Source organism: Bison bison, unplaced genomic scaffold, assembly GCF_000754665.1.
Source record: "Bison bison bison isolate TAMUID 2011002044 unplaced genomic scaffold, Bison_UMD1.0 scf7180017864105, whole genome shotgun sequence".
Classification (NCBI taxonomy): domain Eukaryota; kingdom Metazoa; phylum Chordata; class Mammalia; order Artiodactyla; family Bovidae; genus Bison; species Bison bison.
In genome coordinates, this window is record NW_011494677.1 from 11,443,893 (window position 1) to 11,455,319 (window position 11,427).

Below are 11,427 nucleotides of genomic sequence, written 5' to 3' on the forward strand. Positions count from 1 at the left end.
ACTGTATAGAGCTTCTCCATCTTTGGCTGCAAAGAATATAATCAATCTGATTTCAGTGTTGACCATTTGGTGATGTCCATGTATAGAGTCTTTTCTTGTGTTGTTGGAAGAGGGTGTTTGTTATGACCAGTGCATTTTCTTGGCAAAACTCTATTAGCCTTTGCCCTGCTTCATTCTGTATTCCAAGACCAAATATGCCTGTTACTCCAGGTGTTTCTTGACTTCCTGCTTTTGCATTCTAGTCCCCTATAATGAAAAGGACATCTTTTGGGGTGTTAGTTCTGAAAGGTCTTGTAGGTCTTCATAGAACCGTTCAACTTCAGTTTATTCAGCGTTACTGGTTGGGGCATAGACTTGGATTACTGTGATATTGAATGGTTTGCCTTGGAAACAGAGATCATTCTGTCGTTTTTGAGATTGCATCCAAGTACTGCATTTCGGAGTCTTTTGTTGACCATGATAGCTACTCCATTTATTCTGAGGGATTCCTGCCCGCAGTAGTAGATATAATGGTCATCTGAGTTAAATTCAGCCATTCCAGACCATTTCAGTTCGCTGATTCCTAGAATGTTGACATTCACTCTTGCCATCTGTTGTTTGACCACTTCCAATTTGCCTTGATTCATGGACCTGTCATTCCATGTTCCTATGCAATATTGCTCTTTACAGCATCGGACCTTCCTTCTATCACCAGTCACATCCACAGCTGGGTATTCTTTTTGCTTTGGCTCCATCCCTTTATTCTTTCTGGAGTTATTTCTCCACTGATCTCCAGTAGCATATTGGGCACCTACTGACCTGGGAAGTTTCTCTTTCAGTATCCTATCATTTTGCCTTTTCCTACTGTTCATGGGGTTCTCAAGGCAAGAATACTGAGGTGGTTTGCCATTCCCTTCTCCAGTGGACCACATTCAGTCAGATCTCTCCACCATGACCCACTCATCTTGGGTTGCCCCATGGGCATGGCTTAGTTTCATTGAGTTAGACAAGGCTGTGGTCCTAGTGTGATTAGATTGACTAGTTTTCTGTGAGTATGGTTTCAGTGTGTTTGCCCTCTCATGACCTCTTGCAACACCTACTGTCTTACTTGGGTTTCTCTTACCTTGGGCGTGGGGTATCTCTTCATGGCTGCTCCAGCAAAGCGCAGCTGTTGCTCCTTACCTTGGACGAGGGGTATCTCCTCACCGCCGCCCTTCCTGACCTTCAATGTGCGATAGCTCCTCTAGGCCCTCCTGCACCCAAACTGCCACTGCTCCTTGGATGTGGGGTTGGTCCTCCGGGCCACCGCCCCTGGCCTCGGGCGTGGGGTTGCTCCTCCCGACTGCAGCCCCTGGCCTCGGGCTTGGGGCGTAGGGTATCTCCTCCCAGCCGCAGCCCCTGACCTCGGACATGGGGTAACTCCTCTCATCGCCGCCCCTGACCTCGGACGCTGGGTATCTCCTCTCGGGCGCCCCCACTCCCCTGACCTCGGACGCGGGGTAGCTCCTCTCGGCCGTTCCTGCACAGTCCCAGTCTGGTGCTCTTGGCCACTCCCCCTGACCTTGGACATGGGGTAACTCCTCTTGGCCACCGCCCTTCAGGCATGGGGTCCTCCCGGCTTCTGCCCCTGACCTCGGACGTGGGATGGCTCCTCTTGGCCATGCTTAGCGCACCCATCGCAGCCACCTGCACTTTAGCATGCCCATCACAGCCGTTTGTATATAATTAGAGCCAAATAAATTTCCTGTAGTTTTTTGATATATTTTACAAGTTGATAAAAGATATGCTGCTTTGAGTGCAGTGTGAGTTTTGCTTATACGTTTAAGTTTTGTATTATCAATAATGTCGGGTTTTTAAAACACAGTTAGCAAATGCTGTATAATTATGATTTAATCTCATAGGAGAAGTTCTGTGTGTAGTTAGAAGTTGACAAGGCTGAGTCAATTTCAGGCAAAGAGTCAAAGAGTAGGCATAAGAAATACTCTTACTGTATCAAGAAATAACAAGTCCTCTGTGTAAAAATGTTAGGAAAATATGCTTGATGAATATGTAATTCAAAAATGGAAACATCCCCAGCTCACTTGAATGCAAATGCTTTTAAAGCAAAGAGAGCCCTTGAGCCTAATGTAGCACTGCCTGTTTTCATATGGCTAAAGAATACTTTTTACAAATGAACTTTTATCATAGATTTGATGGCAAGGAATACTAACTGTGAACTTCAATTACATGGAATTTATCCTCTCCCATTGCCAATGAATTATATTCTTCTCATCAGTACATGTATATTACAAAATAGTTCTCAATTATAATATTTTGAATGTTATCAACATAAATTTGTGAATATTGCTTTATCTTTGTTATATAAGTACCTACATAATAGCCTCAATTTTGCCTCTTCAACCCCCAAATTATTTACTTTCTAGTCCTTACAGAAACGGTATGCTTACTGCTCACTTAGAACATGATGAGATTCTATACAGAGGTGGAAAAGTTTGCAAAGTGGTTAAGGACATCAACTTCATATTTAAATAGGGCTTAACTGAGCACTGGAGAAGGAAATGGCGACCCACTCCAGCGTTCTTGCCTGGAAAATCCCAGGGACGGGGGAGCCTGGTGGGCTGCCGTCTATGGGGTCACACAGAGTCGGACACGACTAAAGTGACTTGGCTTAGCTCAGCTTAACTGAGCACAGGAACTGTCATTTATTAAATCTGTGGGTCTAGATAAGTCACTGCACTCACTAAACTTAATTCATCTATAAATTTGAGTTACTTTGATGTTTTAACTGGGTTAATAATAATGGTACCTATTCATTGGGTTGCTACAAAAATTAAACTACTAGGCTTGCAGAAAGATCTAAATGTGTATTATAGCAAAACAAATGTTCAGCCTCTCAACTTGGTTTCATAGGAAAGTTCAGCTCCTGGCAACCCCCATGACTTCTGTAAACACACAAGCAAAAACATAATTGGAGAAGACGAATTTGCTCCCAAATACTTCAAGGGAAAGTTGGAAGAGCGAGCCTTCTCTGTTTAGAATTTTTGGTCTGTTTTCTTGTTTGGTTTGGTTTTGTCATTGCCAATTTAGGGCTTGGGTTTTTAGGCCATTGTGATCAATAATATTCTGTGATAAGTTGCAAGTTTGGGTAGCTGGGAACCTACCAAGCAGAGGTTTTTCGGAAGAGATCCTACAGAGCTTTGAGACCTGTTTTCTAGCCTCTGTTTACCCCCACACCCCCAGAAAGTGCCATATGCTCAATAGAAGAGGTCCAAATTTTCAGTTTGATGCTTTTGAATTGTGGTGTTGGAAAAGACTCTTGAGAGTCCCTTGGACTGCAAGGAGATCCAACCAGTCAATCCTAAAGGAAATCAGTCCTAAATATTCATTGGAAGGGCTGATGCTGAAGCTCTAATACTTTAGTCACCTGATATGAACAGATGACTCATTAGAAAAGACCCTGAGGCTGGGAAAAGATTGAAGGCAGGAGGAGAAGGGGACGACAGAGGACGAGATGGTTGGATGGCATCACCAACTCAATGGACATGAGTTTGAGCAAACTCCAGGAGATGGTGAAGGACAGGGAAGCCTGGCGTGCTGCAGTCCATGGGGTTGGAAAGAGCAACTGAGCAACTGAACAACAACAAAAAAAATTCTGGTTGTCCAGCTGGAGGAAATCACAGCCCTTCCTAGGATCCACTAGCTTTCATGAGAAATGACTGAGAACCGCTCTTCCTTTCATGAAAAAGAAAGTTACCCTACACCAGGGACCCAGAGCTGACTTCCCAGCAGGATGGGCACAAAGCCAAGTGCTAAGAAATAACACCAACACAGCCATCTTTTTTCCAAAGTGCTGACAGACACTTTGTGCCCAAGGAGGACTGCTGCCCACCTTGCAGATCAGGAGGAGGAGATCCAGTGCTGACACCCCATGGGGAAAGCACCCCTCCAAGCAGCTGTGGCTCCTGGAAATGGGTATCTTTCCTCTTTAAAAAGGCAAAAGCAAAGTTGTTTTGTTTTGTTTTGTTTTTGCTCTCTTTCATGTTGTTACACTGTGTGTTCTGCAACCCTGAGGAAGGATTTCAAAGCAATGTACTCTTGGTCACAGAATGAGACTATAAAATAAAAGACTAATACAGTGGAGTCTGTTGAATTTTAAATGCTTGAAACTTAGGCACTCTTAACCTCAGTAGAAACACCTCTTGGAGAGACAGGCTTCCATTTGTAATTGAGCTACATTCTGTATGGAAAATAAAAGTGAACCAACAGCATAGATTGCCCAAAATATCTCACATCGGCATTCTCTAACATCACAAGTACTGTATCTTCTTAATTGTAAAGAAGATTGAAGATGTGACTGATAAGCTTTATGGAAGCTGTATTTTCCTTAGATGAATAACTTGCTTTTTATGAATATTCCAAAAGCAAATGAGAGATCTATTTGCATACCTCATTAATGATCTCTTTTTAGCAGGAGCATGTTCCTAATTTTATACATCCATAAACATGTCTTTCCGTCATCTGAATGAAAAGTAATATATTTTCTGCGAGAATTTATACTTGGGTACTGGTGTTTGAAAAACATAAATTATGCTAAAGATTTTGGTATTTGAGAAGAATAAATTACAATAGTGAAATTACCTGCAGGGTGGTCATAGCTTATTGGACTCATTTCTTGTCTCTGTCCTTATGGTTTCATCTGTTCGGTCACTGTTGCCTTTCTTGCTTTGTGGTTATTCATGATTTCTCATGTGAATATGGGAGAAATGTGAGTAAGAAATAATGTTTAATTCTCAGACACTTGATAAAATCTTATTTTCTTTATAAATGTAACAATTTACATTCATGAATAAGAGTTTCACTTATAATTGTGTTTGTCTTATGTCTATTTTTCTTTATGACCTAGCATGTCACAATTGAGCAAAACCGACATAAGCTAATTTGAGCAACTATCTTCACCCACACACTCCTAACTAGAACAGTAATGAAGTATTAGTAAACTTGCACAAAATGTAATTCTTTATTTTCAAAGTAAGACGAATATGAATTGCATGAAGGGAATAGATTTGACTTCATTTCTCCCATACATTCATTCAAAGGTTACTTACTGAATGGTCACTATGTATTAGGATCTCTATAAAGCAATAAAGATTCAGAAACAAGGCAGCTCACTCCTTATTAATCAAAATAAGCTAAATTCAATAACAATAGGAATGATAATGTGTTATTACAGAAGTATACATATTGGAGTATGGGAGGACAGAAGAGGACCATGGATGTCATGATCAAGGAAGGCTTCTTAGAAGAGGAGTTTTATGAACTGAGCTTCCAAAAATAAGTAACAGTCAGAAGAGAAGAGGGGTGTCACTTCCCAAGGGACATGGGTGGAAATCCAGACGACAGGACTGTTTTTAGGACTTCATATATTGATGAGCAAGAGATAAGTTTGAAGTCATAGGCTTGGAATTGGAGGGTTTGTATTTATCTTGGAATTCAGGAGAATTTTGAAAAAGTTAAACAAGGTAATGACTACAGTGAGATTTATTTTGATTTCACATCCTTGGTATTCTTTTATTCATTCTGAATGTTTATAGAATTTAACATGTACAAGCTCCCCCATCTCTGTTCTTTAAAATAAAGACAATTAGACACAGGAACTTGGCCAATTGATCCCTATTTCAGGTGGTTAAACAGCACCAGAAGCCAGAATTGTTCATTTTCTTAAATAAGTATTAAGAGTAATTGAACATAAGGGCCTTTTCCCAGACTATCTTTTACTTTCCAGGATAATAGTGAATAGTTCAATAATGTACTTAAATAACCTAACACAGTTACAAACCGCACAGGTGCAAACTGAAATGATTTTAAATACTGAGTTACACATGCAGTCTATGCTCAAAAAACCCACACACAACACACACATACACAACACTCTATGCCAGCTGCTCAGAAAGAGCCTGTAAACTCATTGCAGGTGATCAGTCAGACGATATGTCTCTTCCAAGTGGCAGCTCCTCCTGTCTGGAGTGCAGAAAATCACCATGAAAATGCCCTGCTGACTAGCTATCTCATTTGACCATGCTATTAGGAGACAGTTCTGAATTTTTTTTTATGAATATGTAACTTCTAGATGTTGCCCAGTAGCTACACCATTTTAATCATTATAAATACAACAGACATTTTCTATTAGAGAAATGTAGCACCGCTGAAGGGGTGGATACTGTATCAATTCAATTCATTCTAATATGTAAACATACGTAGGTGCCTATTTATTTATTAATTATCTGTGAAGTAGAATATTAATCTGACTCCAAAACACTCTGCTTAAGACTCAGCCCAAGTAGAATGTATTACATCACACTGAAGAGCAGTCAGAACAACAACAACAAAATCACAATACTAGAGCACTGGGAGGTATTTAGGGGGATAAATACAAACAATATAAATTAGGCTCTGAGTCTTAACTGGAGAAATTTAGTGACATTGAAGTGAAGGGGAGAAAGACTCCTTTTCATTTGCTCATCCCTTCAAGGTCACCCATCTCTCATCCCTTCCTGACCCCTCGTTTACTATTTTTTTCTTTCAGTGTCAGACTTCTTTTGCAAACTGAAAAAAATAACAGTATTAGTTATTCAGTTATGTCCAACTCTTTGCGACCACACAAACTGTAGCCTGCCAGGCTCCTCTGTCTATGGGATTCTCCAGGCAAGAATACTGAAGTGGGTTGCCATTTCCTTCTCCAGGGGATCTTCCTAAGCCAGAGATCGAACCTGGGTCTCTTGCATTGCAGGCAGATTCTTTACAGCCTGAGCCACCAGGGAAACCCCAAACGGAAGTATTGATATTATTGATAGCACTCAAGCCCCAGCCCTTCCTCTGTTTCTCTCTTTCCCCCACTGTCTACCTAACATCCCTTATAACCCTTTGTACAGTCAGATATTCTCTTTTTGGTCTATTTGATGAACATTAAATGGTAAGTTATTATTGCCATACATCTTACCTTTAGTACACTTGTGAAAATAAGACTCTGCCATGTGTATGCCCAAACTTTGGCTTGTCTTTCTCTTTTTATTGGGAATTTTCACCCCAAACAGAAGTTTTACATTTTAACATAGACAAACCTATCAGATATTTTATTTATGGCATATTCTTATCATTTAGACTATCTGTCATAATCACTCGTTTCCTGGAGAAAGTAACAATTCTGGGGATCTGACTAGGAGTGGTATCTACCTAGAAGTTGCCTTGCTATCATAGACCCCAATTTCAACACCAGCCTCTCATTTCAACTGTATTGAGCTCATCAAGCTCTGCAGTGAAGACAATACATACATACTTTTGGTTCAAGACAATTCCAACAATAGTGATGACATATCTATCTAGCTAGATGCTTGTGGAAAAGGTAAACATACAAGAACAAAGATAAATAACAGATGAGTCAAATTTCCAACATAAAATTTCAACCATGGATTAAATACCTAAATGTAAGATCAGAAACTATAAAACTCTTAGAGGAAAACATAGGCAGAACACTCTATGACATAAATCACAGCAAGATCCTCTATGACCCATCTCCTAAAGTAATATAAATAAAAACAAAAATAAACAAGTGGGACCTAATTAAACTTAAAAGCTTTTGCATAGCAAAGGAAACTATAAACAAAGTGAAAAGACACCTTCAGAATGGCAGAAAAAAATAGCAAATGAAACAAGTGAAAAAAGATTAATCTCCAAGATATACAAACAGCTCATACAAGTCAACACCAGAAAAAAAAAAAAACCCAATCAAAATGTGGGAAAAAGACCTAAACAGACATCTCTCCAAAGAAGACATACAGATGGCTAATAAACACAGAAAAGATGCTCAACATCGCTCATTATTAGAGAACTGCAAATCAAAACTGCAATGAGGTATCACCTTATACCTGTCAGAATGGCCATCATCAAAGTCTACAAACAATAAATGCTGGAGAGGGTGTGGAGAAAAGGGAACCCTCTTGCACTGTTGATGGAAATGTAAATTGTTACAGCCACTGTGGAAGACAGTATGGAGATTCGTTAAAAAAACAAACAAACAAAAAACAACCTATGAATAAAACCACCATATGACCCAGCAATCCCACTCCTAGACATATACCCTGAGGAAACCAAAAGTGAAAAAGACACATGTACCCCAATGTTCACTGCAGGACTATTTAGAATAGCTGGAACATGGAAGCAACCCAGATGTCCATCAACAAATGAATGGATAAAGAAACTGTGGTATATATATAGAATGGAATATTACTCAGCCATAAAAAGGAATGTATTTGAGTCATTTCTAATGAGGTGGATGAACCTAGAGACTATTATACTAGAGACTAGAGTGAAGTAAGTCAGGGAAAAAAAAAAACAAATCATCGTATAACTGGGTTGGATCTTCCCAACCCAAGTCTCCTGCATTGTGGGCTGATTCTTTACCATTGGAGCCACAAGGGAAGCCCAAGAAAACTGGAGTGGGTAGCCTATCCCTTCTCCAGGGGATCTTTCCAAACCAGGGATTGAACCGGGGTCTTCTGCATTGCAGGCGGATTCTTTACTAGCTGAGCTACCAGGGAAGCCTTCTGAACAATGGAGACACAGACACAGAGAACAGACTTATTGACATGGTATGGGGGAGGAAGGCGAGGGTGAGATGTATGGAGAGAGCAACATGGAAACTTATATTCCCATATGTGAAATAGGTAATCAATGGGACTTTGCTGTATGACTCAGGGAACTCAAACTAGGGCTCTGCAATAACCTAGAGGAGTGGGACAGGAAGGGAGATGGGAGGGAGTTTCAAGAGGGAGGGGACATAGGTATACCTACGGCTGATTCATGGTGACATCTGGCAGAAACCAACACAATTCTGTAAAGCAATTATCCTTCAATCAAAAAATAAATTTAAAATAAAAAAAAATTTTTTTCAACCATGAAGATGATGGAAAAAATAAAGGTGAATATTTTCATAATATTTGGGTTTCAGAAATATTCAGATTTTTAGGCAACTTGCAGACCATAAATTCATGTTTAAATGTGAATTCATAAATGAAAACTTTCATATGACAGGATGATAAAAAGAAAGAATAAAACTAAGGAAAAAGATGACAAATTTTTCTGAGACAAACATGCCATAAAAGGCATTAGTATTTTCACTATATAAAATTACTTACAAACTGAAAGAAAATGATTATATAGCAACAGTAATATTAACAACAAACACAGACAAGCTAGTAGTAAAGAACAATACGAATGCTTGATATTTCATTAACTAGTAGTGAAACAGAGCAGGACCCTGTGGTTCTTCCCGACCATGTCTCCTGCCCATCTTTCATCTGTAGAAAACTTTAGTCAAAGAATAAGTTTAATCAGAGAAGTGAGAAAATGAAGAAGCAAAAGAAAGCATGCAAACAGGACAAGATAACAGTCTAGTCATTAAAAAAAAAGTCAAGGGTCTTTAGTCCTTCCTCAAGGTCTAGAGAGAATATTCTGAGCCATGTCCTTCGAGCTGTTTTGTAGGTACTGAAATCCCCACCGGGTGGTAGAAGTTAACTACAGGATGACCAGACTGTAGCCATGACACAAGCTGCCACGATTCCCAGAGCTAGCCTCAAAGAAACGGGAATAAGCCAACCCTGGAACCGAAGACTAACTGTACCTACAACAACTGGGATAACACTGACCAGACCAAGTTCAAGATGACTGCCAGAGCTGACTACGCTTTTTCTACATGCAGCCCCTCCCTCTGCTTACACACCCCTGAAACTCCCGTTTAAAAGCTCTGACTGATTGTCAAAGAGGGAGTCAGCCTTTGGACATAAATCTGCCCGCCTGCCCAGTTGCCAGCACCTGAAATAAAGCACCCTTTCCTTTCCACCAAGCTTGTCAGTTTATTGGCTTTCGAGCTGCAAGTAACCCAACCCTACTTTTGATAACAGTAGTCTTACAGAAATTTCAAATAAAAACCGAGGCGTTAATGTTTGTCTTACCAGATTGTAAAAGAGGATTAACAAGATTAATTACATAAAGTATGACAATAAAGTGGTTTTATAAAGCTCTTAATACAATTTATATTTTTTAGTGAATATTCAATTAACAGTGATTGTCTATTGAGAATGCTGGTTGAGGATATGGAGAAAATAGTACTGTATTTATGTCCAATACTATTGTTTGTATGTATGTATGTATGGAGGTGTAAATTGGTGTAACTTATGTTTTAAAAATATACTCAGGTGGCAATATAGAATGGATTGTTAGAATTATACACAAGGCTGAGTGAATGAAGGACTTTCCTCAACCTAGTGTGCATGCTAGTGCCAAACTGGAAAGGACTCAAATGATTAACTATTGTTGCTGCTGTTCAGTCTCTAAGCCGTGTTCAACTCTTTGCAATCCCATGGACTGTGGCCCATCAGGCTCCTCTTTTCTCCATTATCTCCCAAAGTCTGCTCAGTTATGATTAGAGAAGCAATTAACTATTGTATATCCCGGCAATGGGAGGCTACAATCTATTACAAATGACACTGTATATCAAAGATCTCCTTGATAGATTTTTTTTAGGTGGGGAATACTACTTACAAAAGAGGACAGGATGTAAAATGTCATTTATAATGTAATTTATTATAACTAATATTTTAAACATTAAAATTAGTATTTTCTGGTGTATACAATTTATATAATATACTTAATATTAAATATATAAATGCAAGTAAAATTATACACATACATATAGAATCTTCTTCATTGAACCGTCCTGATATAGGAAGATGCAAAAAGAAAACTGTTTTGTTTTTCTTAGGTCATTGCTTCAATCACATTCCAACAGAGATTCAGCGACTTTGGATGGTATTTTTGACAGATCTCATATGTATCAGTCTGGGTCACACTGGGAAACAGATGACACATTCAACATTGAAATAAAAGTGTAATAAGGTGCTATTACAGAGATAATGTTAAGACTAAGGAAACCAGGAAGAGATAGTGCAGCTCTCATACCAACAGACACTCATAGCAGCTGTATGCCTTCAGAAGTGAGGTTAGGGAACAATTACTTGAAGCAGGAAACGGCAGACATGGTATTCCACAAGAGCTGTTCACATTGGTAAAACACAGACACTACAAGCCCAGTAAAGATGCTTCCCTGGTGGCTCAGTGGTAAAAAACCCACGTGCCAGTGCAGGAGATGGTTCAATCCCCGGGTTGGGAAGATCCCTTGGAGAAGGAAATGGCAACCCACTCCAGTGTCCTCGCCTGGGAAATCCCACAGACAGAGGAGACTGGCAGGCTACATAGAGTTCAGTTCAGATCAGATCAGATCAGTTGCTCAGTCGTGTCCGACTCTTTGCGACCCCATGAATCGCAGCACGCCAGGCCTCCCTGTCCATCACCAACTCCCGGAGTTCACCCAGACTCACATCCATCGAGTCAGTG

General features: G+C 39.8%; 1 long non-coding RNA gene across 1 annotated transcript in view; it reads right to left on the reverse strand.

Moving 5' to 3' along the window:
- LOC104987774 overlaps positions 1–11,427 on the reverse strand; it is a 24,149-nt gene that overhangs the window by 9,187 nt on the left and 3,535 nt on the right. The window contains exon 3 of the long non-coding RNA XR_825169.1: positions 4,618–4,722. This is a non-coding gene — a long non-coding RNA (uncharacterized LOC104987774). The remainder of the gene's footprint in view (positions 1–4,617; positions 4,723–11,427) is intronic.